Source organism: Chiloscyllium plagiosum, unplaced genomic scaffold (genome assembly GCF_037043375.1).
Source record: "Chiloscyllium plagiosum isolate Xiang-an unplaced genomic scaffold, Cpla_swu_hap1 HiC_scaffold_18, whole genome shotgun sequence".
NCBI lineage: Eukaryota > Metazoa > Chordata > Chondrichthyes > Orectolobiformes > Hemiscylliidae > Chiloscyllium > Chiloscyllium plagiosum.
The window spans coordinates 74,801,322-74,822,299 of NW_028270156.1; the positions used below are offsets into that span (position 1 = coordinate 74,801,322).

Below are 20,978 nucleotides of genomic sequence, written 5' to 3' on the forward strand. Positions count from 1 at the left end.
GTTTAATGGGGAGAGAGAGAGTCTGGTGCAGTCTGTTTAATGGGGAGAGAGAGAGTCTGGTGCAGTCTGTTTAATGGGGAGAGAGAGAGTCTGGTGCAGTCTGTTTAATGGGGAGAGAGTCTGGTGCAGTCTGTTTAACGGGGAGAGAGTGAGTCTGGTGCAGTCTGTTTACTGGGGAGAGGGAGAGTCTGGTGCAGTCTGTTTAATGGGGAGAGAGTCTGGTGCAGTCTGTTTAACGGGGAGAGAGTGAGTCTGGTGCAGTCTGTTTAATGGGGAGAGGGAGAGTCTGGTGCAGTCTGTTTAATGGGGAGAGAGTCTGGTGCAGTCTGTTTAATGGGGAGAGAGAGAGTCTGGTGCAGTCTGTTTAACGGGGAGAGGGAGAGTCTGGTGCAGTCTGTTTAATGGGAGGGAGAGAGTCTGGTGCAGTCTGTTTAACGGGGAGAGGGAGAGAGTCTGGTGCAGTCTGTTTAATGGGGAGAGAGTCTGGTGCAGTCTGTTTAACGGGGAGAGAGTCTGGTGCAGTCTGTTTAATGGGGAGAGGGAGAGTCTGGTGCAGTCTGTTTAATGGGGAGAGAGTCTGGTGCAGTCTGTTTAATGGGGAGAGGGAGAGTCTGGTGCAGTCTGTTTAATGGGGAGAGAGTCTGGTGCAGTCTGTTTAATGGGGAGAGGGAGAGTCTGGTGCAGTCTGTTTAATGGGGAGAGAGTCTGGTGCAGTCTGTTTAATGGGGAGAGAGAGAGTCTGGTGCAGTCTGTTTAACGGGGAGAGGGAGAGTCTGGTGCAGTCTGTTTAATGGGAGGGAGAGAGAGAGAGTCTGTTGCAGTCTGTTTAATGGGGAGAGAGAGAGTCTGGTGCAGTCTGTATAATGGGGAGAGAGAGAGTATGGTGCAGTCTGTTTAATGGGGAGAGAGAGAGTCTGGTGCAGTCTGTTTAATGGGGAGAGGGAGAGAGTCTGGTGCAGTCTGTTTAAAGGGGAGAGAGAGAGTCTGGTACAGTCTGTAATGGGGAGAGGGAGAGAGAGAGTCTGTTTAATGGGGAGAGGGAGAGAGAGAGTCTGTTTAATGGGGAGAGAGAGAGAGTCTGGTGCAGTCTGTTGAATGGGGGGAGAGAGAGAGAGAGTCTGGTGCAGTCTGTTGAATGGGGGGAGAGAGAGAGAGAGTCTGGTGCAGTCTGTTTAATGGGGGGGAGAGAGAGAGAGAGAGTCTGTTTAATGGGGGAGAGAGAGAGTCTGGTGCAGTCTGTTTAATGGGGGAGAGAGAGAGTCTGGTGCAGTCTGTTTAATGGGGGGAGGGAGAGAGAGAAAGAGTCTGGTGCAGTCTGTTTAATGGGGGGAGGGAGAGAGAGAAAGAGTCTGGTGCAGTCTGTTTAATGGGGAGAGAGTCTGGGGCAGTCTGTTTAATGGGGGGAGGGAGAGTCTGGTGCAGTCTGTTTAACGGGGAGAGGGAGAGAGTCTGGTGCAGTCTGTTTAAAGGGGAGAGAGAGAGTCTGGTACAGTCTGTGTAATGGGGAGAGGGAGAGAGTCTGGTGCAGTCTGTTGAATGGGGGGAGAGAGAGAGAGAGTCTGGTGCAGTCTGTTGAATGGGGGGAGAGAGAGAGAGAGTCTGGTGCAGTCTGTTTAATGGGGGGAGAGAGAGAGAGTCTGGTGCAGTCTGTTTAATGGGGGGGAGAGAGAGAGAGAGAGTCTGTTTAATGGGGGAGAGAGAGAGTCTGGTGCAGTCTGTTTAATGGGGGAGAGAGAGAGTCTGGTGCAGTCTGTTTAATGGGGGGAGGGAGAGAGAGAAAGAGTCTGGTGCAGTCTGTTTAATGGGGGGAGGGAGAGAGAGAGTCTGGTGCAGTCTGTTTAATGGGGAGAGAGTCTGGGGCAGTCTGTTTAATGGGGGGAGAGAGAGTCTGGTGCAGTCTGTTTAATGGGGGGAGGGAGAGAGAGTATGGTGCAGTCTGTTTAATGGGAGGGAGAGAGAGTCTGGTGCAGTCTGTTTAATGGGGGGAGGGAGAGAGAGAGAGTCTGGTGCAGTCTGTTTAATGGGGGGAGGGAGAGAGAGAGAGTCTGGTGCAGTCTGTTTAATGGGGGGAGGGAGAGAGAGAGAGTCTGGTGCAGTCTGTTTAATGGGGGGAGGGAGAGTCTGGTGCAGTCTGTTTAATGGGAGAGAGAGAGAGAGAGTCTGGTGCAGTCTGTTTAATGGGGGGGAGGGAGAGAGAGAGAGTCTGGTGCAGTCTGTTTAATGGGGGGGGAGGGAGAGAGAGAGAGTCTGGTGCAGTCTGTTTAATGGGGGGAGAGAGAGAGTCTGGTGCAGTCTGTTTAATGGGGGGAGAGAGAGAGAGAGTCTGGTGCAGTCTGTTTAATGGGGAGAGAGAGAGTCTGGTGCAGTCTGTTTAATGGGGGGAGAGAGAGTCTGGTGCACTCTGTTTAATGGGGAGAGAGAGAGTCTGGTGCAGTCTGTTTAATGGGGAGAGAGAGAGTCTGGTGCAGTCTGTTTAATGGGGGGAGAGAGAGAGAGTCTGGTGCAGTCTGTTTAATGGGGAGAGGGAGAGAGTCCGGGGCAGTCCGTTCAATGGGGAGAAGGAGAGAGTCCGGGGCAGTCCGTTCAATGGGGAGAGGGAGAGAGTCCGGGGCAGTCCGTTCAATGGGGAGAGGGAGAGAGTCCGGGGCAGTCCGTTCAATGGGGAGAGGGGGAGAGGGAGAGAGTCCGGGGCAGTCCGTTCAATGGGGAGAGAGAGAGAGTCTGGTGCAGTCTGTTTAATGGGGAGAGAGAGAGAGAGAGTCTGGTGCAGTCTGTTTAATGGGGAGAGGGAGAGAGTCTGGTGCAGTCTGTTGAATGGGGGGAGAGAGAGAGAGTCTGGTGCAGTCTGTTGAATGGGGAGAGGGAGAGAGAGTCTGGTGCAGTCTGTTTAATGGGGGGAGGGAGAGAGAGAGTCTGGTGCAGTCTGTTTAATGGGGAGAGAGAGAGAGTCTGGTGCAGTCTGTTTAATGGGGAGAGAGAGAGTCTGGTGCAGTCTGTTTAATGGGGGGAGAGAGAGAGAGTCTGGTGCAGTCTGTTGAATGGGGAGAGGGAGAGAGAGTCTGGTGCAGTCTGTTGAATGGGGGAGAGAGAGAGAGTCTGGTGCAGTCTGTTGAATGGGGGGGAGAGAGAGAGAATCTGGTGCAGTCTGTTTAATGGGGGAGAGAGAGTGTCTGGTGCAGTCTGTTTAATGGGGAGTGGGAGAGAGAGAGTGTCTGGTGCAGTCTGTTTAATGGGGAGAGGGAGAGAGTCTGGTGCAGTCTCTTTAATGGGGAGAGGGATAGACTCTGGTGCAGTCTATTTAATGGGGAGAGGGATAGACTCTGGTGCAGTCTATTTAATGGGGAGAGGGAGAGAGTCTGGTGCAGTCTGTTTAATGGGGAGAGGGAGAGGGTCTGGTGCAGTCTGTTTAATGGGGAGAGGGAGAGGGTCTGGTGCAGTCTGTTTAATGGGGAGAGGGAGAGGGTCTGGTGCAGTCTGTTTAATGGGGAGACGGAGAGGGTCTGGTCCAGTCTGTTTAATGGGGAGAGAGAGAGAGCGAGTCTGGTGCAGTCTGTTTAATGGGGAGAGCGAGTCTGGTGCAGTCTGTTTAATGGGGAGAGAGAGTCTGGTGCAGTCTGTTTAATGGGGAGAGGGAGTCTGGTGCAGTCTGTTTAATGGGGAGAGGGAGTCTGGTGCAGTCTGTCTAATGGCGAGAGGGAGAGAGTCTGGTGCAGTCTGTTTAATGGCGAGAGGGAGAGAGTCTGGTGCAGTCTGTTTAATGGGGAGAGAGAGAGAGAGAGTGTCTGGTGCAGTCTGTTTAATGGGGAGAGGGAGAGAGTCTGGTGCAGTCTGTTTAATGGGGAGAGGGAGAGAGAGAGTGTCTGGTGCAGTCTGTTTAATTGGGAGAGGGAGAGAGTCTGGTGCAGTCTGTTTAATGGCGAGAGGGAGAGAGTCTGGTGCAGTCTGTTTAATGGGGAGAGAGAGAGAGAGAGAGAGAGTCTGGTGCAGTCTGTTTAATGGCGAGAGGGAGAGAGTCTGGTGCAGTCTGTTTAATGGGGAGAGGGAGAGAGAGAGTGTCTGGTGCAGTCTGTTTAATTGGGAGAGGGAGAGAGAGAGTGTCTGGTGCAGTCTGTTTAATGGGGAGAGGGAGAGAGAGAGTGTCTGGTGCAGTCTGTTTAATGGGGAGAGGGAGAGAGTCTGGTGCAGTCTCTTTAATGGGGAGAGGGATAGACTCTGGTGCAGTCTGTTTAATGGGGAGATGGAGAGGGTCTGGTGCAGTCTGTTTAATGGGGAGAGGGAGAGAGAGAGTGTCTGGTGCAGTCTGTTTAATTGGGAGAGGGAGAGAGAGAGAGTCTGGTGCAGTCTGTTTAATGGGGAGAGGGAGAGAGAGAGTGTCTGGTGCAGTCTGTTTAATGGGGAGAGGGAGAGAGTCTGGTGCAGTCTCTTTAATGGGGAGAGGGATAGACTCTGGTGCAGTCTATTTAATGGGGAGAGGGATAGACTCTGGTGCAGTCTATTTAATGGGGAGAGGGAGAGAGTCTGGTGCAGTCTGTTTAATGGGGAGAGGGAGAGGGTCTGGTGCAGTCTGTTTAATGGGGAGAGGGAGAGGGTCTGGTGCAGTCTGTTTAATGGGGAGACGGAGAGGGTCTGGTCCAGTCTGTTTAATGGGGAGAGAGAGAGAGCGAGTCTGGTGCAGTCTGTTTAATGGGGAGAGCGAGTCTGGTGCAGTCTGTTTAATGGGGAGAGAGAGTCTGGTGCAGTCTGTTTAATGGGGAGAGGGAGTCTGGTGCAGTCTGTTTAATGGGGAGAGGGAGTCTGGTGCAGTCTGTTTAATGGGGAGAGGGAGTCTGGTGCAGTCTGTCTAATGGCGAGAGGGAGAGAGTCTGGTGCAGTCTGTTTAATGGCGAGAGGGAGAGAGTCTGGTGCAGTCTGTTTAATGGGGAGAGAGAGAGAGAGAGTGTCTGGTGCAGTCTGTTTAATTGGGAGAGGGAGAGAGTCTGGTGCAGTCTGTTTAATGGGGAGAGGGAGAGAGAGAGTGTCTGGTGCAGTCTGTTTAATTGGGAGAGGGAGAGAGTCTGGTGCAGTCTGTTTAATGGCGAGAGGGAGAGAGTCTGGTGCAGTCTGTTTAATGGGGAGAGAGAGAGAGAGAGAGAGAGTCTGGTGCAGTCTGTTTAATGGCGAGAGGGAGAGAGTCTGGTGCAGTCTGTTTAATGGGGAGAGGGAGAGAGAGAGTGTCTGGTGCAGTCTGTTTAATTGGGAGAGGGAGAGAGAGAGTGTCTGGTGCAGTCTCTTTAATGGGGAGAGGGAGAGAGTGTCTTGTGCAGTCTGTTTCATGGGGAGAGAGTCTGGTGCAGTCTGTTTAATGGGGAGATGGAGAGGGTCTGGTGCAGTCTGTTTAATGGGGAGAGGGAGAGGGTCTGGTGCAGTCTGTTTAATGGGGAGAGGGAGACGGTCTGGTTTAGTCTGTTTAATGGGGAGAGGGAGAGGGTCTGGTGCAGTCTGTTTAATGGGGAGAGGGAGAGGGTCTGGTGCAGTCTGTTTAATGGGGAGAGGGAGAGGGACTGGTGCAGTCTGTTTAATGGGGAGAGGGAGAGAGTCTGGTGCAGTCTGTTTAATGGGGAGAGGGAGAGGGTCTGGTGCAGTCTGTTTAATGGGGAGAGGGAGAGGGTCTGGTGCAGTCTGTTTAATGGGGAGAGGGAGAGGGTCTGGTGCAGTCTGTTTAATGGGGAGAGGGAGAGGAAGGGGCTGGTGCAGTCTGTTTAATGGGGAGAGGGAGAGGGTCTGGTGCAGTCTGTTTAATGGGGAGAGCGAGTCTGGTGCCGTCTGTTTAATGGGGAGAGGGAGAGGGAGGGTCTCGTGCAGTCTGTTTAATGGGGAGAGGGAGAGGGAGGGTCTGGTGCAGTCTGTTTAATGGGGAGAGGGAGAGTCTGGTGCAGTTTGTTCAATGGGGAGAGGGAGAGAGTCTGGTGCAGTCTGTTTAATGGGGAGAGGGAGAGGAAGGGGCTGGTGCAGTCTGTTTAATGGGGAGAGGGAGAGGGAGGGTCTGGTGCAGTCTGTTTAATGGGGAGAGAGTCTGGTGCAGTCTGTTTAATGGGGAGAGAGTCTGGTGCAGTCTGTTTAATGGGGAGAGAGTCTGGTGCAGTCTGTTTAATGGGGAGAGGGAGAGAGTCTGGTGCAGTCTGTTTAATGGGGAGAGAGAGAGAGAGTCTGGTAAAGTCTGTTTAATTGGGGGAGGGAGAGAGAAAGAGTGTTTAATGGGGAGAGAGAGAGTCTGGTGCAGTCTGTTTAATGGGGGGAGAGAGAGTCTGGTGCAGTCTGTTTAATGGGGGGAGAGAGAGAGAGAGTCTGGTGCAGTCTGTTTAATGGGGGGAGAGAGAGAGAGAGTCTGGTGCAGTCTGTTTAATGGGGAGAGAGAGAGTCTGGTGCAGTCTGTTTAATGGGGAGAGAGAGAGAGAGTCTGGTAAAGTCTGTTTAATTGGGGGAGGGAGAGAGAAAGAGTGTTTAATGGGGAGAGAGAGAGTCTGGTGCAGTCTGTTTAATGGGGGGAGAGAGAGTCTGGTGCAGTCTGTTTAATGGGGGGAGAGAGAGAGAGAGTCTGGTGCAGTCTGTTTAATGGGGAGAGAGAGAGTCTGGTGCAGTCTGTTTAATGGGGGGAGAGAGAGTCTGGTGCAGTCTGTTTAATGGGGGGAGAGAGAGAGAGAGTCTGGTGCAGTCTGTTTAATGGGGAGAGAGAGAGTCTGGTGCAGTCTGTTTAATGGGGAGAGAGAGAGTCTGGTGCAGTCTGTTTAATGGGGGGAGAGAGAGAGAGTCTGGTGCAGTCTGTTTAATGGGGAGAGGGAGAGAGTCCGGGGCAGTCCGTTCAATGGGGAGAGGGAGAGAGTCCGGGGCAGTCCGTTCAATGGGGAGAGGGAGAGAGTCCGGGGCAGTCCGTTCAATGGGGAGAGGGGGAGAGTCTGGGGCAGTCCGTTCAATGGGGGGAGAGAGAGAGTCTGGTGCAGTCTGTTTAATGGGGAGAGGGAGAGAGTCTGGTGCAGTCTGTTTAATGGGGAGAGGGAGAGAGTCTGGTGCACTCTGTTTAATGGGGGGAGAGAGTCTGGTGCAGTCTGTTTAATGGGGGGAGAGAGTCTGGTGCAGTCTGTTTAATGGGGGGAGGGAGAGAGAGAGTCTGGTGCAGTCTGTTTAATGGGGAGAGAGAGAGAGTCTGGTGCAGTCTGTTTAATGGCGAGAGGGAGAGAGTCTGGTGCAGTCTGTTTCATGGGGGGAGGGAGAGAGAGAGAGAGTCTGGTGCAGTCTGTTTAATGGGGAGAGAGTCTGGTGCAGTCTGTTTAATGGGGAGAGAGTCTGGTGCAGTCTGTTTAATGGGGAGAGCGAGTCTGGTGCCGTCTGTTTAATGGGGAGAGAGAGAGAGTCTGGTGCAGTCTGTTTAATGGGGAGAGGGAGAGAGTCCGGTGCAGTCTGTTTAATGGGGAGAGCGAGTCTGGTGCCGTCTGTTTAATGGGGAGAGCGAGTCTGGTGCCGTCTGTTTAATGGGGAGAGGGAGAGGGTCTGGTGCAGTCTGTTTAATGGGGAGAGGGAGAGGGAGGGTCTCGTGCAGTCTGTTTACTGGGGAGAGGGAGAGTCTGGTGCAGTCTGTTTAATGGGGAGAGAGTCTGGTGCAGTCTGTTTAATGGGGAGAGAGTCTGGTGCAGTCTGTTTAATGGGGAGAGAGTCTGGTGCAGTCTGTTTAATGGGGAGAGGGAGAGAGTCTGGTGCAGTCTGTTTAATGGGGAGAGCGAGTCTGGTGCAGTCTGTTTAATGGGGAGAGAGTCTGGTGCAGTCTGTTTAATGGGGAGAGAGTCTGGTGCAGTCTGTTTAATGGGGAGAGAGAGAGAGAGAGTGTCTGGTGCAGTCTGTTTAATGGGGAGAGGGAGAGAGTCTGGTGCAGTCTGTTTAATGGGGAGAGGGAGAGAGAGAGTGTCTGGTGCAGTCTGTTTAATTGGGAGAGGGAGAGAGTCTGGTGCAGTCTGTTTAATGGCGAGAGGGAGAGAGTCTGGTGCAGTCTGTTTAATGGGGAGAGAGAGAGAGAGAGAGAGAGTCTGGTGCAGTCTGTTTAATGGCGAGAGGGAGAGAGTCTGGTGCAGTCTGTTTAATGGGGAGAGGGAGAGAGAGAGTGTCTGGTGCAGTCTGTTTAATTGGGAGAGGGAGAGAGAGAGTGTCTGGTGCAGTCTGTTTAATGGGGAGAGGGAGAGAGAGAGTGTCTGGTGCAGTCTGTTTAATGGGGAGAGGGAGAGAGTCTGGTGCAGTCTCTTTAATGGGGAGAGGGATAGACTCTGGTGCAGTCTGTTTAATGGGGAGATGGAGAGGGTCTGGTGCAGTCTGTTTAATGGGGAGAGGGAGAGAGAGAGTGTCTGGTGCAGTCTGTTTAATTGGGAGAGGGAGAGAGAGAGAGTCTGGTGCAGTCTGTTTAATGGGGAGAGGGAGAGAGAGAGTGTCTGGTGCAGTCTGTTTAATGGGGAGAGGGAGAGAGTCTGGTGCAGTCTCTTTAATGGGGAGAGGGATAGACTCTGGTGCAGTCTATTTAATGGGGAGAGGGATAGACTCTGGTGCAGTCTATTTAATGGGGAGAGGGAGAGAGTCTGGTGCAGTCTGTTTAATGGGGAGAGGGAGAGGGTCTGGTGCAGTCTGTTTAATGGGGAGAGGGAGAGGGTCTGGTGCAGTCTGTTTAATGGGGAGACGGAGAGGGTCTGGTCCAGTCTGTTTAATGGGGAGAGAGAGAGAGCGAGTCTGGTGCAGTCTGTTTAATGGGGAGAGCGAGTCTGGTGCAGTCTGTTTAATGGGGAGAGAGAGTCTGGTGCAGTCTGTTTAATGGGGAGAGGGAGTCTGGTGCAGTCTGTTTAATGGGGAGAGGGAGTCTGGTGCAGTCTGTCTAATGGCGAGAGGGAGAGAGTCTGGTGCAGTCTGTTTAATGGCGAGAGGGAGAGAGTCTGGTGCAGTCTGTTTAATGGGGAGAGAGAGAGAGAGAGAGTGTCTGGTGCAGTCTGTTTAATTGGGAGAGGGAGAGAGTCTGGTGCAGTCTGTTTAATGGGGAGAGGGAGAGAGAGAGTGTCTGGTGCAGTCTGTTTAATTGGGAGAGGGAGAGAGTCTGGTGCAGTCTGTTTAATGGCGAGAGGGAGAGAGTCTGGTGCAGTCTGTTTAATGGGGAGAGAGAGAGAGAGAGAGAGAGTCTGGTGCAGTCTGTTTAATGGCGAGAGGGAGAGAGTCTGGTGCAGTCTGTTTAATGGGGAGAGCGAGTCTGGTGCAGTCTGTTTAATGGGGAGAGAGAGTCTGGTGCAGTCTGTTTAATGGGGAGAGGGAGTCTGGTGCAGTCTGTTTAATGGGGAGAGGGAGTCTGGTGCAGTCTGTTTAATGGGGAGAGGGAGTCTGGTGCAGTCTGTCTAATGGCGAGAGGGAGAGAGTCTGGTGCAGTCTGTTTAATGGCGAGAGGGAGAGAGTCTGGTGCAGTCTGTTTAATGGGGAGAGAGAGAGAGAGAGTGTCTGGTGCAGTCTGTTTAATTGGGAGAGGGAGAGAGTCTGGTGCAGTCTGTTTAATGGGGAGAGGGAGAGAGAGAGTGTCTGGTGCAGTCTGTTTAATTGGGAGAGGGAGAGAGTCTGGTGCAGTCTGTTTAATGGCGAGAGGGAGAGAGTCTGGTGCAGTCTGTTTAATGGGGAGAGAGAGAGAGAGAGAGAGAGTCTGGTGCAGTCTGTTTAATGGCGAGAGGGAGAGAGTCTGGTGCAGTCTGTTTAATGGGGAGAGGGAGAGAGAGAGTGTCTGGTGCAGTCTGTTTAATTGGGAGAGGGAGAGAGAGAGTGTCTGGTGCAGTCTCTTTAATGGGGAGAGGGAGAGAGTGTCTTGTGCAGTCTGTTTCATGGGGAGAGAGTCTGGTGCAGTCTGTTTAATGGGGAGATGGAGAGGGTCTGGTGCAGTCTGTTTAATGGGGAGAGGGAGAGGGTCTGGTGCAGTCTGTTTAATGGGGAGAGGGAGACGGTCTGGTTTAGTCTGTTTAATGGGGAGAGGGAGAGGGTCTGGTGCAGTCTGTTTAATGGGGAGAGGGAGAGGGTCTGGTGCAGTCTGTTTAATGGGGAGAGGGAGAGGGACTGGTGCAGTCTGTTTAATGGGGAGAGGGAGAGAGTCTGGTGCAGTCTGTTTAATGGGGAGAGGGAGAGGGTCTGGTGCAGTCTGTTTAATGGGGAGAGGGAGAGGGTCTGGTGCAGTCTGTTTAATGGGGAGAGGGAGAGGGTCTGGTGCAGTCTGTTTAATGGGGAGAGGGAGAGGAAGGGGCTGGTGCAGTCTGTTTAATGGGGAGAGGGAGAGGGTCTGGTGCAGTCTGTTTAATGGGGAGAGCGAGTCTGGTGCCGTCTGTTTAATGGGGAGAGGGAGAGGGAGGGTCTCGTGCAGTCTGTTTAATGGGGAGAGGGAGAGGGAGGGTCTGGTGCAGTCTGTTTAATGGGGAGAGGGAGAGTCTGGTGCAGTTTGTTCAATGGGGAGAGGGAGAGAGTCTGGTGCAGTCTGTTTAATGGGGAGAGGGAGAGGAAGGGGCTGGTGCAGTCTGTTTAATGGGGAGAGGGAGAGGGAGGGTCTGGTGCAGTCTGTTTAATGGGGAGAGAGTCTGGTGCAGTCTGTTTAATGGGGAGAGAGTCTGGTGCAGTCTGTTTAATGGGGAGAGAGTCTGGTGCAGTCTGTTTAATGGGGAGAGGGAGAGAGTCTGGTGCAGTCTGTTTAATGGGGAGAGAGAGAGAGAGTCTGGTAAAGTCTGTTTAATTGGGGGAGGGAGAGAGAAAGAGTGTTTAATGGGGAGAGAGAGAGTCTGGTGCAGTCTGTTTAATGGGGGGAGAGAGAGAGAGAGTCTGGTGCAGTCTGTTTAATGGGGGGAGAGAGAGAGAGAGTCTGGTGCAGTCTGTTTAATGGGGAGAGAGAGAGTCTGGTGCAGTCTGTTTAATGGGGAGAGAGAGAGAGAGTCTGGTAAAGTCTGTTTAATTGGGGGAGGGAGAGAGAAAGAGTGTTTAATGGGGAGAGAGAGAGTCTGGTGCAGTCTGTTTAATGGGGGGAGAGAGAGTCTGGTGCAGTCTGTTTAATGGGGGGAGAGAGAGAGAGAGTCTGGTGCAGTCTGTTTAATGGGGAGAGAGAGAGTCTGGTGCAGTCTGTTTAATGGGGGGAGAGAGAGTCTGGTGCAGTCTGTTTAATGGGGGGAGAGAGAGAGAGAGTCTGGTGCAGTCTGTTTAATGGGGAGAGAGAGAGTCTGGTGCAGTCTGTTTAATGGGGAGAGAGAGAGTCTGGTGCAGTCTGTTTAATGGGGGGAGAGAGAGAGAGTCTGGTGCAGTCTGTTTAATGGGGAGAGGGAGAGAGTCCGGGGCAGTCCGTTCAATGGGGAGAGGGAGAGAGTCCGGGGCAGTCCGTTCAATGGGGAGAGGGAGAGAGTCCGGGGCAGTCCGTTCAATGGGGAGAGGGGGAGAGTCTGGGGCAGTCTGTTTAATGGGGAGAGGGAGAGAGTCTGGTGCAGTCTGTTTAATGGGGAGAGGGAGAGAGTCTGGTGCACTCTGTTTAATGGGGGGAGAGAGTCTGGTGCAGTCTGTTTAATGGGGGGAGAGAGTCTGGTGCAGTCTGTTTAATGGGGGGAGGGAGAGAGAGAGTCTGGTGCAGTCTGTTTAATGGGGAGAGAGAGAGAGTCTGGTGCAGTCTGTTTAATGGCGAGAGGGAGAGAGTCTGGTGCAGTCTGTTTAATGGGGGGAGGGAGAGAGAGAGAGAGTCTGGTGCAGTCTGTTTAATGGGGAGAGAGTCTGGTGCAGTCTGTTTAATGGGGAGAGAGTCTGGTGCAGTCTGTTTAATGGGGAGAGCGAGTCTGGTGCCGTCTGTTTAATGGGGAGAGAGAGAGAGTCTGGTGCAGTCTGTTTAATGGGGAGAGGGAGAGAGTCCGGTGCAGTCTGTTTAATGGGGAGAGCGAGTCTGGTGCCGTCTGTTTAATGGGGAGAGCGAGTCTGGTGCCGTCTGTTTAATGGGGAGAGGGAGAGGGTCTGGTGCAGTCTGTTTAATGGGGAGAGGGAGAGGGAGGGTCTCGTGCAGTCTGTTTACTGGGGAGAGGGAGAGTCTGGTGCAGTCTGTTTAATGGGGAGAGAGTCTGGTGCAGTCTGTTTAATGGGGAGAGAGTCTGGTGCAGTCTGTTTAATGGGGAGAGAGTCTGGTGCAGTCTGTTTAATGGGGAGAGGGAGAGAGTCTGGTGCAGTCTGTTTAATGGGGAGAGCGAGTCTGGTGCAGTCTGTTTAATGGGGAGAGAGTCTGGTGCAGTCTGTTTAATGGGGAGAGAGTCTGGTGCAGTCTGTTTAATGGGGAGAGGGAGAGAGTCTGGTGCAGTCTGTTTAATGGGGAGAGAGTCTGGTGCAGTCTGTTTAATGGGGAGAGGGAGAGAGTCTGGTGCAGTCTGTTTAATGGGGAGAGCGAGTCTGGTGCAGTCTGTTTAATGGGAGAGCGAGTCTGGTGCAGTCTGTTTAATGGGGAGAGCGAGTCTGGTGCAGTCTGTTTGATGGGGAGAGCGAGTCTGGTGCAGTCTGTTTAATGGGGAGAGAGTCTGGGGCAGTCTGTTTAATGGGGAGAGGGAGAGAGTCTGGTGCAGTCTGTTTAATGGGGAGAGGGAGAGAGTCTGGTGCAGTCTGTTTAATGGGGAGAGGGAGAGAGTCTGGTGCAGTCTGTTTAATGGGGAGAGGGAGAGAGTCTGGTGCAGTCTGTTTAATGGGGAGAGGGAGAGAGTCTGGTGCAGTCTGTTTAATGGGGAGAGGGAGAGAGTCTGGTGCTGTCTGTTTAATGGGGAGAGGGAGAGGGTCTGGTGCAGTCTGTTTAATGGGGAGAGGGAGAGAGTCTGGTGCAGTCTGTTTAATGGGGAGAGGGAGAGAGTCTGGTGCTGTCTGTTTAATGGGGAGAGGGAGAGGGTCTGGTGCAGTCTGTTTAATGGGAAGAGGGAGAGGGTCTGGTGCAGTCTGTTTAATGGGGAGACGGAGAGGGTCTGGTGCAGTCTGTTTAATGGGGAGAGGGTCTGGTGCAGTCTGTTTAATGGGGAGAGGGAGAGGGTCTGGTCCAGTCTGTTTAATGGGGAGAGAGAGAGAGCGAGTCTGGTGCAGTCTGTTTAATGGGGAGAGGGAGAGGGTCTGGTGCAGTCTATTTAATGGGGAGAGGGAGAGGGAGGGTCTCGTGCAGTCTGTTTAATGGGGAGAGGGAGAGGGAGGGTCTGGTGCAGTCTGTTTAATGGGGAGAGGGAGAGGGAGGGTTTCGTGCAGTCTGTTTAATGGGGAGAGGGAGAGGGAGGGTCTGGTGCAGTCTGTTTAATGGGGAGAGGGAGAGTCTGGTGCAGTCTGTTCAATGGGGAGAGGGGGAGAGAGAGAGAGAGCGCGAGTCTGGTGCAGTCTGTTTAATGGGGAGAGAGTCTGGTGCAGTCTGTTTAATGGGGAGAGAGTCTGGTGCAGTCTGTTTAATGGGGAGAGAGTCTGGTGCAGTCTGTTTAATGGGGAGAGGGAGAGAGTCTGGTGCAGTCTGTTTAATGGGGAGAGCGAGTCTGGTGCAGTCTGTTTAATGGGGAGAGGGAGAGAGTCTGGTGCAGTCTGTTTAATGTGGAGAGGGAGAGAGTCTGGTGCAGTCTGTTTAATGGGGAGAGGGAGAGAGTCTGGTGCAGTCTGTTTAATGGGGAGAGGGAGAGAGTCTGGTGCTGTCTGTTTAATGGGGAGAGGGAGAGAGTCTGGTGCTGTCTGTTTAATGGGGAGAGGGAGAGAGTCTGGTGCAGTCTGTTTAATGGGGAGAGGGAGAGAGTCTGGTGCAGTCTGTTTAATGGGGAGAGGGAGAGAGTCTGGTGCAGTCTGTTTAATGGGAAGAGGGAGAGGGTCTGGTGCAGTCTGTTTAATGGGGAGACGGAGAGGGTCTGGTGCAGTCTGTTTAATGGGGAGAGGGTCTGGTGCAGTCTGTTTAATGGGGAGAGGGAGAGGGTCTGGTCCAGTCTGTTTAATGGGGAGAGAGAGAGAGCGAGTCTGGTGCAGTCTGTTTAATGGGGAGAGAGAGTCTGGTGCAGTCTGTTTAATGGGGAGAGAGAGTGAGAGTCTGGTGCAGTCTGTTTAATGGGGAGAGCGAGTCTGGTGCAGTCTGTTTAATGGGGAGAGCGAGTCTGGTGCAGTCTGTTTAATGGGGAGAGGGAGAGGGTCTGGTGCAGTCTGTTTAATGGGGAGAGAGAGAGAGCGAGTCTGGTGCAGTCTGTTTAATGGGGAGAGAGAGTGAGAGTCTGGTGCAGTCTGTTTAATGGGGAGAGCGAGTCTGGTGCAGTCTGTTTAATGGGGAGAGCGAGTCTGGTGCAGTCTGTTTAATGGGGAGAGCGAGTCTGGTTCATGGGGGTAGAGAGCGGGAGTCTGTTTAATGGGGGGAGAGAGAGAGTCTGGTGCTGTCTGTTTAATGGGGAGAGAGAGTCTGGTGCAGTCTGTTTAATGGGGAGAGGGAGAGAGTCTGGTGCAGTCTGTTTAATGGGGAGAGGGAGAGAGTCTGGTGCCGTCTGTTTAATGGGGAGAGAGAGAGTCTGGTGCCGTCTGTTTAATGGGGAGAGGGAGAGTCTGGTGCCGTCTGTTTAATGGGGAGAGGGAGAGTCTGGTGCCGTCTGTTTAATGGGGAGAGGGAGAGTCTGGTGCCGTCTGTTTAATGGGGAGAGGGAGAGTCTGGTGCCGTCTGTTTAATGGGGAGAGGGAGAGTCTGGTGCCGTCTGTTTAATGGGGAGAGGGAGAGTCTGGTGCAGTCTGTTTAATGGGGAGAGGGAGAGTCTGGTGCAGTCTGTTTAATGGGGATAGAGAGAGAGTCTGGTGCAGTCTGTTTAATGGGGGGAGGGAGAGAGAGAGAGAGAGTCTGGTGCAGTCTGTTTAATGGGGAGAGAGTCTGGTGCAGTCTGTTTAATGGGGAGAGAGTCTGGTGCAGTCTGTTTAATGGGGGGAGAGAGTCTGGTGCAGTCTGTTTAATGGGGGGAGGGAGAGAGAGAGAGTCTGGTGCAGTCTGTTTAATGGGGAGAGAGTCTGGTGCAGTCTGTTTAATGGGGAGAGAGTCTGGTGCAGTCTGTTTAATGGGGAGAGAGAGAGTCTGGTGCAGTCTGTTTAATGGGGAGAGAGAGAGTCTGGTGCAGTCTGTTTAATGGGGAGAGAGAGAGTCTGGTGCAGTCTGTTTAATGGGGAGAGAGAGAGTCTGGTGCAGTCTGTTTAATGGGGAGAGAGAGTCTGGTGCAGTCTGTTTAATGGGGAGAGAGAGTCTGGTGCAGTCTGTTTAATGGGGAGAGGGAGAGTCTGGTGCAGTCTGTTTCATGGGGAGAGAGAGAGTCTGGTGCAGTCTGTTTTATGGGTGGTGAGCGGGGGAGAGATTCTGGTAGATGTCTGTTTAAAGGACGATGTGTTTGGTGTTGTTTCAGTGTACTGCAGCTCGCTCTGTTTGAATCTTTGCTGGTGTCTCTGCCTTGTGAGTGGATGGTTTTTGCTATGTTTTGAAGAGACAGTGGGGAGTGAAGATCTCGCGTTGATCCTGAGAGCTGGTCCATGTGAGGAATGGGTCATATCAATCACTCCCTGCCACCTTCCCCTCGCTGTTACAGTAATTAAACCGGTGTTTAATTCCAACAAGCCATTGCTGAGCTACCCCTCAGAGGGTTTCACCAGCTTTGGTTCAGACTGTGTGGAATTAGCAGCAACATTAATCCCACACAGCAGCAATAAAGGGATGATACCACTGACACTGGCTTTATCTGAGCTGGCTAGCCGTGCTGAGCTTTCTGAGACAGTGTGAAATTGGGTTTGAATATAATAAGTTTGGCAGAAAGATGTGAAATTGTTCTCTTGATGCAGTGTGTCAAAACCCAGTGGGCACACGCACAGCACACACCAATTAGGTAGGGACTTAGAGATGACCCAGGCACAGAGGTCACACTCGAGATGAATCGGGAGGGAACAGGGGGCTTTGTGCATCATGGCCTCCTTGCTTTGGTTATCTCAGCCTGATTACTGGTGTCCCCGTGCTGATTTGAGGAGAGCCCTGGTTATTGCTGCCTTTCAGACGGGTGTTACGGTGCAGCTAATTGGGCTGCTGCCAAACTGCGGAACAAGGATGAGGTAGAAAGCAGTGGAGTCCATCTGTGGGGCTGGATGAAATCCTGGAAATGAGAGGCCATGGGCAGGCTCCAAAACCAGCCGGAGAATTCTACAAGGATTACCTTTCCTGACTGGGAGCCGATGCAGGTCTGTGATGCCAGGGAATAGGGTACGCTCCCAGAGACGGCGCAGGCAGGAATTGGATGACCGCAGTTTTCCAAAGGCTCAAATGTGGGAGAGTAGCCAGGAATATGGTGTACAAGTGAAAGCTTCAGACTGAATGTTTTTTAATCACTCCTGGGGTGGGGGTGGTGCTGGCTCAGCCAGTATTCATTCCCTGTCCCTTGGGAAGAACTGCCGCCTTGAACTGCCAGCAGTCCATGCCTCAAAGAATGCTCATATTCTGACAGTACACCCCCCCACCCCTCGTCCGGGGACAAGGCTCTCCTGGATTCTCTAGACTGCACTCTCTCAGCCAGTCACCCACATAGTTCCAGCATTTCAATGGACAGTGAACATCTCTAAGTTGGTATTGCCCTTAGGTTTCTCTGAACTTTGATCATTCTCAGTGCACCAAGCAAATATTGGTTGTGGGCTTCCTTTAGCTCTCCTGTCTGCTGCATTGAATTATTCGGCTTCCTGTGAGTCTCTTTCGGTTCCAGAGCTCTTGCCTTAAATCCAACCCTTGCTCCATCCACTGCCTGCCAGAACTTCTGAGTGCTGACATTGTTGTTGGACACTTCACCCAGTTTCTATATTAAAAACACGTGCTGTAATTTGTGAAGTGGACACAGAATTTGGTTTGCAGTTCAACTTGATTTTATGAACAAAATATTTCCCGAATTCCCACTGTAATTGCTGTCTATCAAGCTCTGTATCTCTGTGAAAAGGTATTACCCACACTGATCTGTGTGTTTGAGCTTGCCCTTTGAGATCTCCTTCCTTTCTGACGAAGGGCTGGCTCTCTTCCACGAAGATGGGTCCCACAGGTCAGAGTGGCTCTCCCCCTGATTATTGCGCGGTCTTCTGCCGCAAGGCTTGCTGTGAATCTTCACTGAGACGGTGGCTTCTCGGAGTGTATTTTTTAATCCCCTTGCCCCTGGACCTTCATGAGTGACCTGTGGCCTTTGACCAATGGGGTCATGAGTGCGATGCAAAGCATCCAAAGGGGTCACGCCAACACCCTTCACTGTTGCCATGCCAGGGAGATGCAAAGTGTATGCCATCAGGCACTGGCTGGAAGTTGAGGTGCCAGGAGGTCTGATTGATACTACTTCAATGTACAAGGGTTGATAACTGGTTCACTCTGAACCTTTGTGACCTCTTTGACCTTGGTTTCCATGGTTTTCTGCAGCTAACGGCTGCTGTTTGCCTGATTTTGGCCAGTTTTCTGTCAGGCCCAATTTCCCCAGCTGTGGGTTAGTTTAGAATGTCCAATTCTGGGCATATGGTTGTTTACCCACATTCCCACAGGAGCACCTTTTCAGATGGAGTCTCACTTCCACTGCCTCTGGCTGACTGACTAAAACTGACTGCCGTGAGCCATTCGGAGTGACTTAATGCCATCCTCCCAGGAATCCCCCACACCTTTTCATTGGCCGGCTCTATACAGTTACTGTTCTAGACCCTGTTCACTGCAGGTTACTGTCCCCCAGTTAATTTGCTCTTCACAGTCACAAGGTCAGAACACACAGCGCAAATGGATGGAAAAAGTATGGATTTCATTAAACGCTCCTGACCTGCATCTCGATGGTGAACAGGCTTTGGGGAGTCAGGAGATGAGTTTCTTGCTGCAGTCGTCCTGGCCTCTGACCTGATCTCAGAGCCAGTGTGTTTAGTTCAGTTTCTGATTAGATTTTCTCTTGATGGAGAGATGGTCATTGTCTGGGATGTTTGTTGTGTAAATATTAATTGCCACTTGTCCGCTTAACCCTGGATATTGGCCAGATCTTGTTGCATTTGGACATGGACTGCTTCAGTATCTGAGGAGTTGAGAATGGTCCTGAACATTGTGAGATCATTGGTGAGCATCCCCACTTCCGACCTTATGGTAGAGGGACAGTCATTGATGAGGATGGTTGGGCCTAGGACACTCCCCTGAGCAACTCCTGCAGAGATGTCCTGGAGCTGAGATGACTGACATCCAATGACCATAATCACCTTCCTATTTGTCAGGTATGATCTAACCCCCGGAGAGTTTGCCCCCTAATACCCATTGATCCCAGTTTTGCATGGGCTGCTTGATGCCACACTCGGTTGAATGCAGCTTTGATGTCAAGGACTGTCAAACCCAAGCTAAGTGTCACTGAGCACTTTAGTGCTTCACAGGTTTCCACTCAGAGTCATCGAGGTCTGCAGCCCAGATAAAAAAAGCCCTTTGGGCTACTGCATTGGTCAAAACCAACCATCTAACTTCATGACTGTATGGAGACTGATGGGGTGGAAATTGGCTGGGTTGGATTTGTTCTGCTTGTATACACAGGAGAAAGTGAGGACTGCAGATGCTGGAGATCAGAGCTGAAAAATGTGGTGCTGGAAACATGCAGCAGGTCAGGCAGCATCCAAGGAGCAGGAGAATCGACGTTTCGGGCATGAGCCCTTCTTCAGGAATGAGGAGAGTGTGCCAAGCAGGCTAAGATAAAAGGTAGGGAGGAGGGACTCGGGGGACGGGTGTTGGAAATGCGATAGGTGGAAGGAGGTTAAGGTGAGGGTGATAGGCCGGAGTGGGGGCGGAGAGGTCAGGAAGAAGATTGCAGGTTAGGAAATGGTGCTGAGTTCGAGGACCTTCCTAACCTGCAATCATCTTCCTGACCTCTCTGCTCCCACCCCCACCCCCACTCCGGCCTATCACCCTCACCTTAACCTCCTTCCACCTATTGCATTTCCAACACCCGTCCCCCAAGTCCCTCCTCCCTACCTTTTATCTTAGCCTGCTGGACACACTTTCCTCATTCCTGAAGAAGGGCTCATGCCTGAAACGTCGATTCTCCTGCTCCTTGGATGCTGCCTGACCTGCGCTTTTCCAGCACCACATTTTCAGCTTCTTGTATACACAACATACCTGGGCAGTGTTTCCACGTTGTCGGGTAGTTAGATATCACCAATGTGTGAACGATCTTTATAGCCACCTCCTTCAACACTCAGTGATGAAGACCATCAGGTTGTGGGAAGCTATCAATGTTCAGCCCCGTGACTTCCTTCAGTCTAGTCTACTTATGCTGATTTCCTCATTCTCCTTCATGCTTTGGATCTCTGCTTCTGGGAGATTTCTTGTTTCTTTCTTTGTGAAAACAGGCACTAAGTAACACTTTACCACCTTTGCCATTTCTTTACTGCTCGTTACAAACTCCTCTGGGGTCTGTCCTTGACAGACCTGCATTTGTTTTATCTAGAGAAGCCTTTTCAGTCCATTTATGTTTTTCAGTCACTATTTTATTCTGCCTTTCCCTATCAGCTGCTTGATCCTCTCCTGCTGTACTCCAAAAGAAACATCCTCATACTCAGCTTTGTTCCTGTTTCCAACCACTTCAGCCTTTATCCTAACCTTTTGGAAGACTGGACTTGCTTCTTCAGCCACCATTACCAGACATATTTTGAATTTTTAATCACCTTGAAGAAATGTACGGTCGCTGTCAGCTACCGAACAGCTCTTTAAAGATATTCAGTCCCGAAAGCTGTCCATCCCTTTGCAGATGGTAACTAAAAGCTGCTGTTGTGTCGTTGAGTCTGATACCTGTTTTTGGTTTCACTGTCTGTAAATGAGCTGTTCCCCCTGCTGCTGTCAGTTTCAGCAATTGGTGAGTTGTCTATAAACTCACCCCCCCAGTATCCCTGACAGAATATAGCAAGATGATACAAATTGAAGTCAATGTGGTGCTGCTTTCTCGGGTTATTTCGGTTTATTTGAAAGGAGAGGAGGATTGATGCACAGCCTGGGAAGGGAGGAGTTGATTTGAAGGTGGGCTGGAGAGATTGTCGCTGATTTGTGCCGTTTTGTTGTCCTTCACTGCTCTCCATTTGATGCCGGGACTGCCTCCCCCCCCCCCCCCCCCCCCCCCACCCCAACACACACACACACACAGTGGGGAGTGCGAGTCTGCCACACTGCCAAACCCTGGCTGGTGAATAGGAGCATTGGCTGCATGTGGAGTGTGTGGGGGAATCTCAAACACCCCATACCCACACAGCAGCGATCGAAAGAAGGATTTGATACCAACCTTGAACTGAGCACACCTCCCAACCTTTACTGAGGTAAGAAAAACACAATTACTGCTTCAGCATTCGCCAGGGGAGGCTTGTAGTTATCTTTGGAAATCTCCATCATCTTCAGGTAGTAAGTCTGTTTAACCCCCTTACTGGCTGCAGTAACATTCTTTCCCATTGCTGTCCCAGGGGGAGGTGCAGCTAGGTTCGAGGTTAGTGAGAATGCAGAGAGGCTCCCAGTGCTGGGGAGATATTCCCTCAGTGCAGGTTCTCAACCTGTAACTACCCATCAGAATGCACTGGGTATTGTTTCACAATGGCTCCCTGTGCTCTACCTTCCTCTCTTTATCACCCCATTGTTTGCAGCTTATCAAATGTTTCTGTTAGTCCGTATCAGGCTGAAAGGAGGTTTCCCTCCCTCTGAGTCTCTGCCTGACCCTTTCTCCTTTCACCCCCCCTCCTTCTTTTCCCCCTCACAATATCTCTTTCATCCTTTCACCCCCCACCTTCTATCTCTCGGTCTTTTGTTCCTCTGAATCTCAATCCACTCTCCAGTCAACAGCTCGGATTGATTCAGCACTTTTTTTCAATCCGGAAAACATCCTGTGGCTTCACGCAGGGGAATTGGGCACAAGGTGATCTCTCTGACCTTTCACCTCTGTCCCCTTCAATCTTCCTTTCAATCCACCTCGCCC

At 51.8% G+C, this 20,978-nt stretch overlaps 1 protein-coding gene across 1 annotated transcript in view; it reads left to right on the top strand.

Moving 5' to 3' along the window:
* Positions 1 to 20,167: 20,167 nt before the first annotated feature.
* Positions 20,168 to 20,978, top strand: part of LOC122546628 (complement C1q tumor necrosis factor-related protein 4-like) — a 124,265-nt gene continuing 123,454 nt past the window's right edge. Inside the window, exon 1 of the mRNA XM_087996799.1 lies at positions 20,168 to 20,331. The gene's annotated coding sequence lies outside the window, so the exon portion shown is untranslated. The remainder of the gene's footprint in view (positions 20,332 to 20,978) is intronic.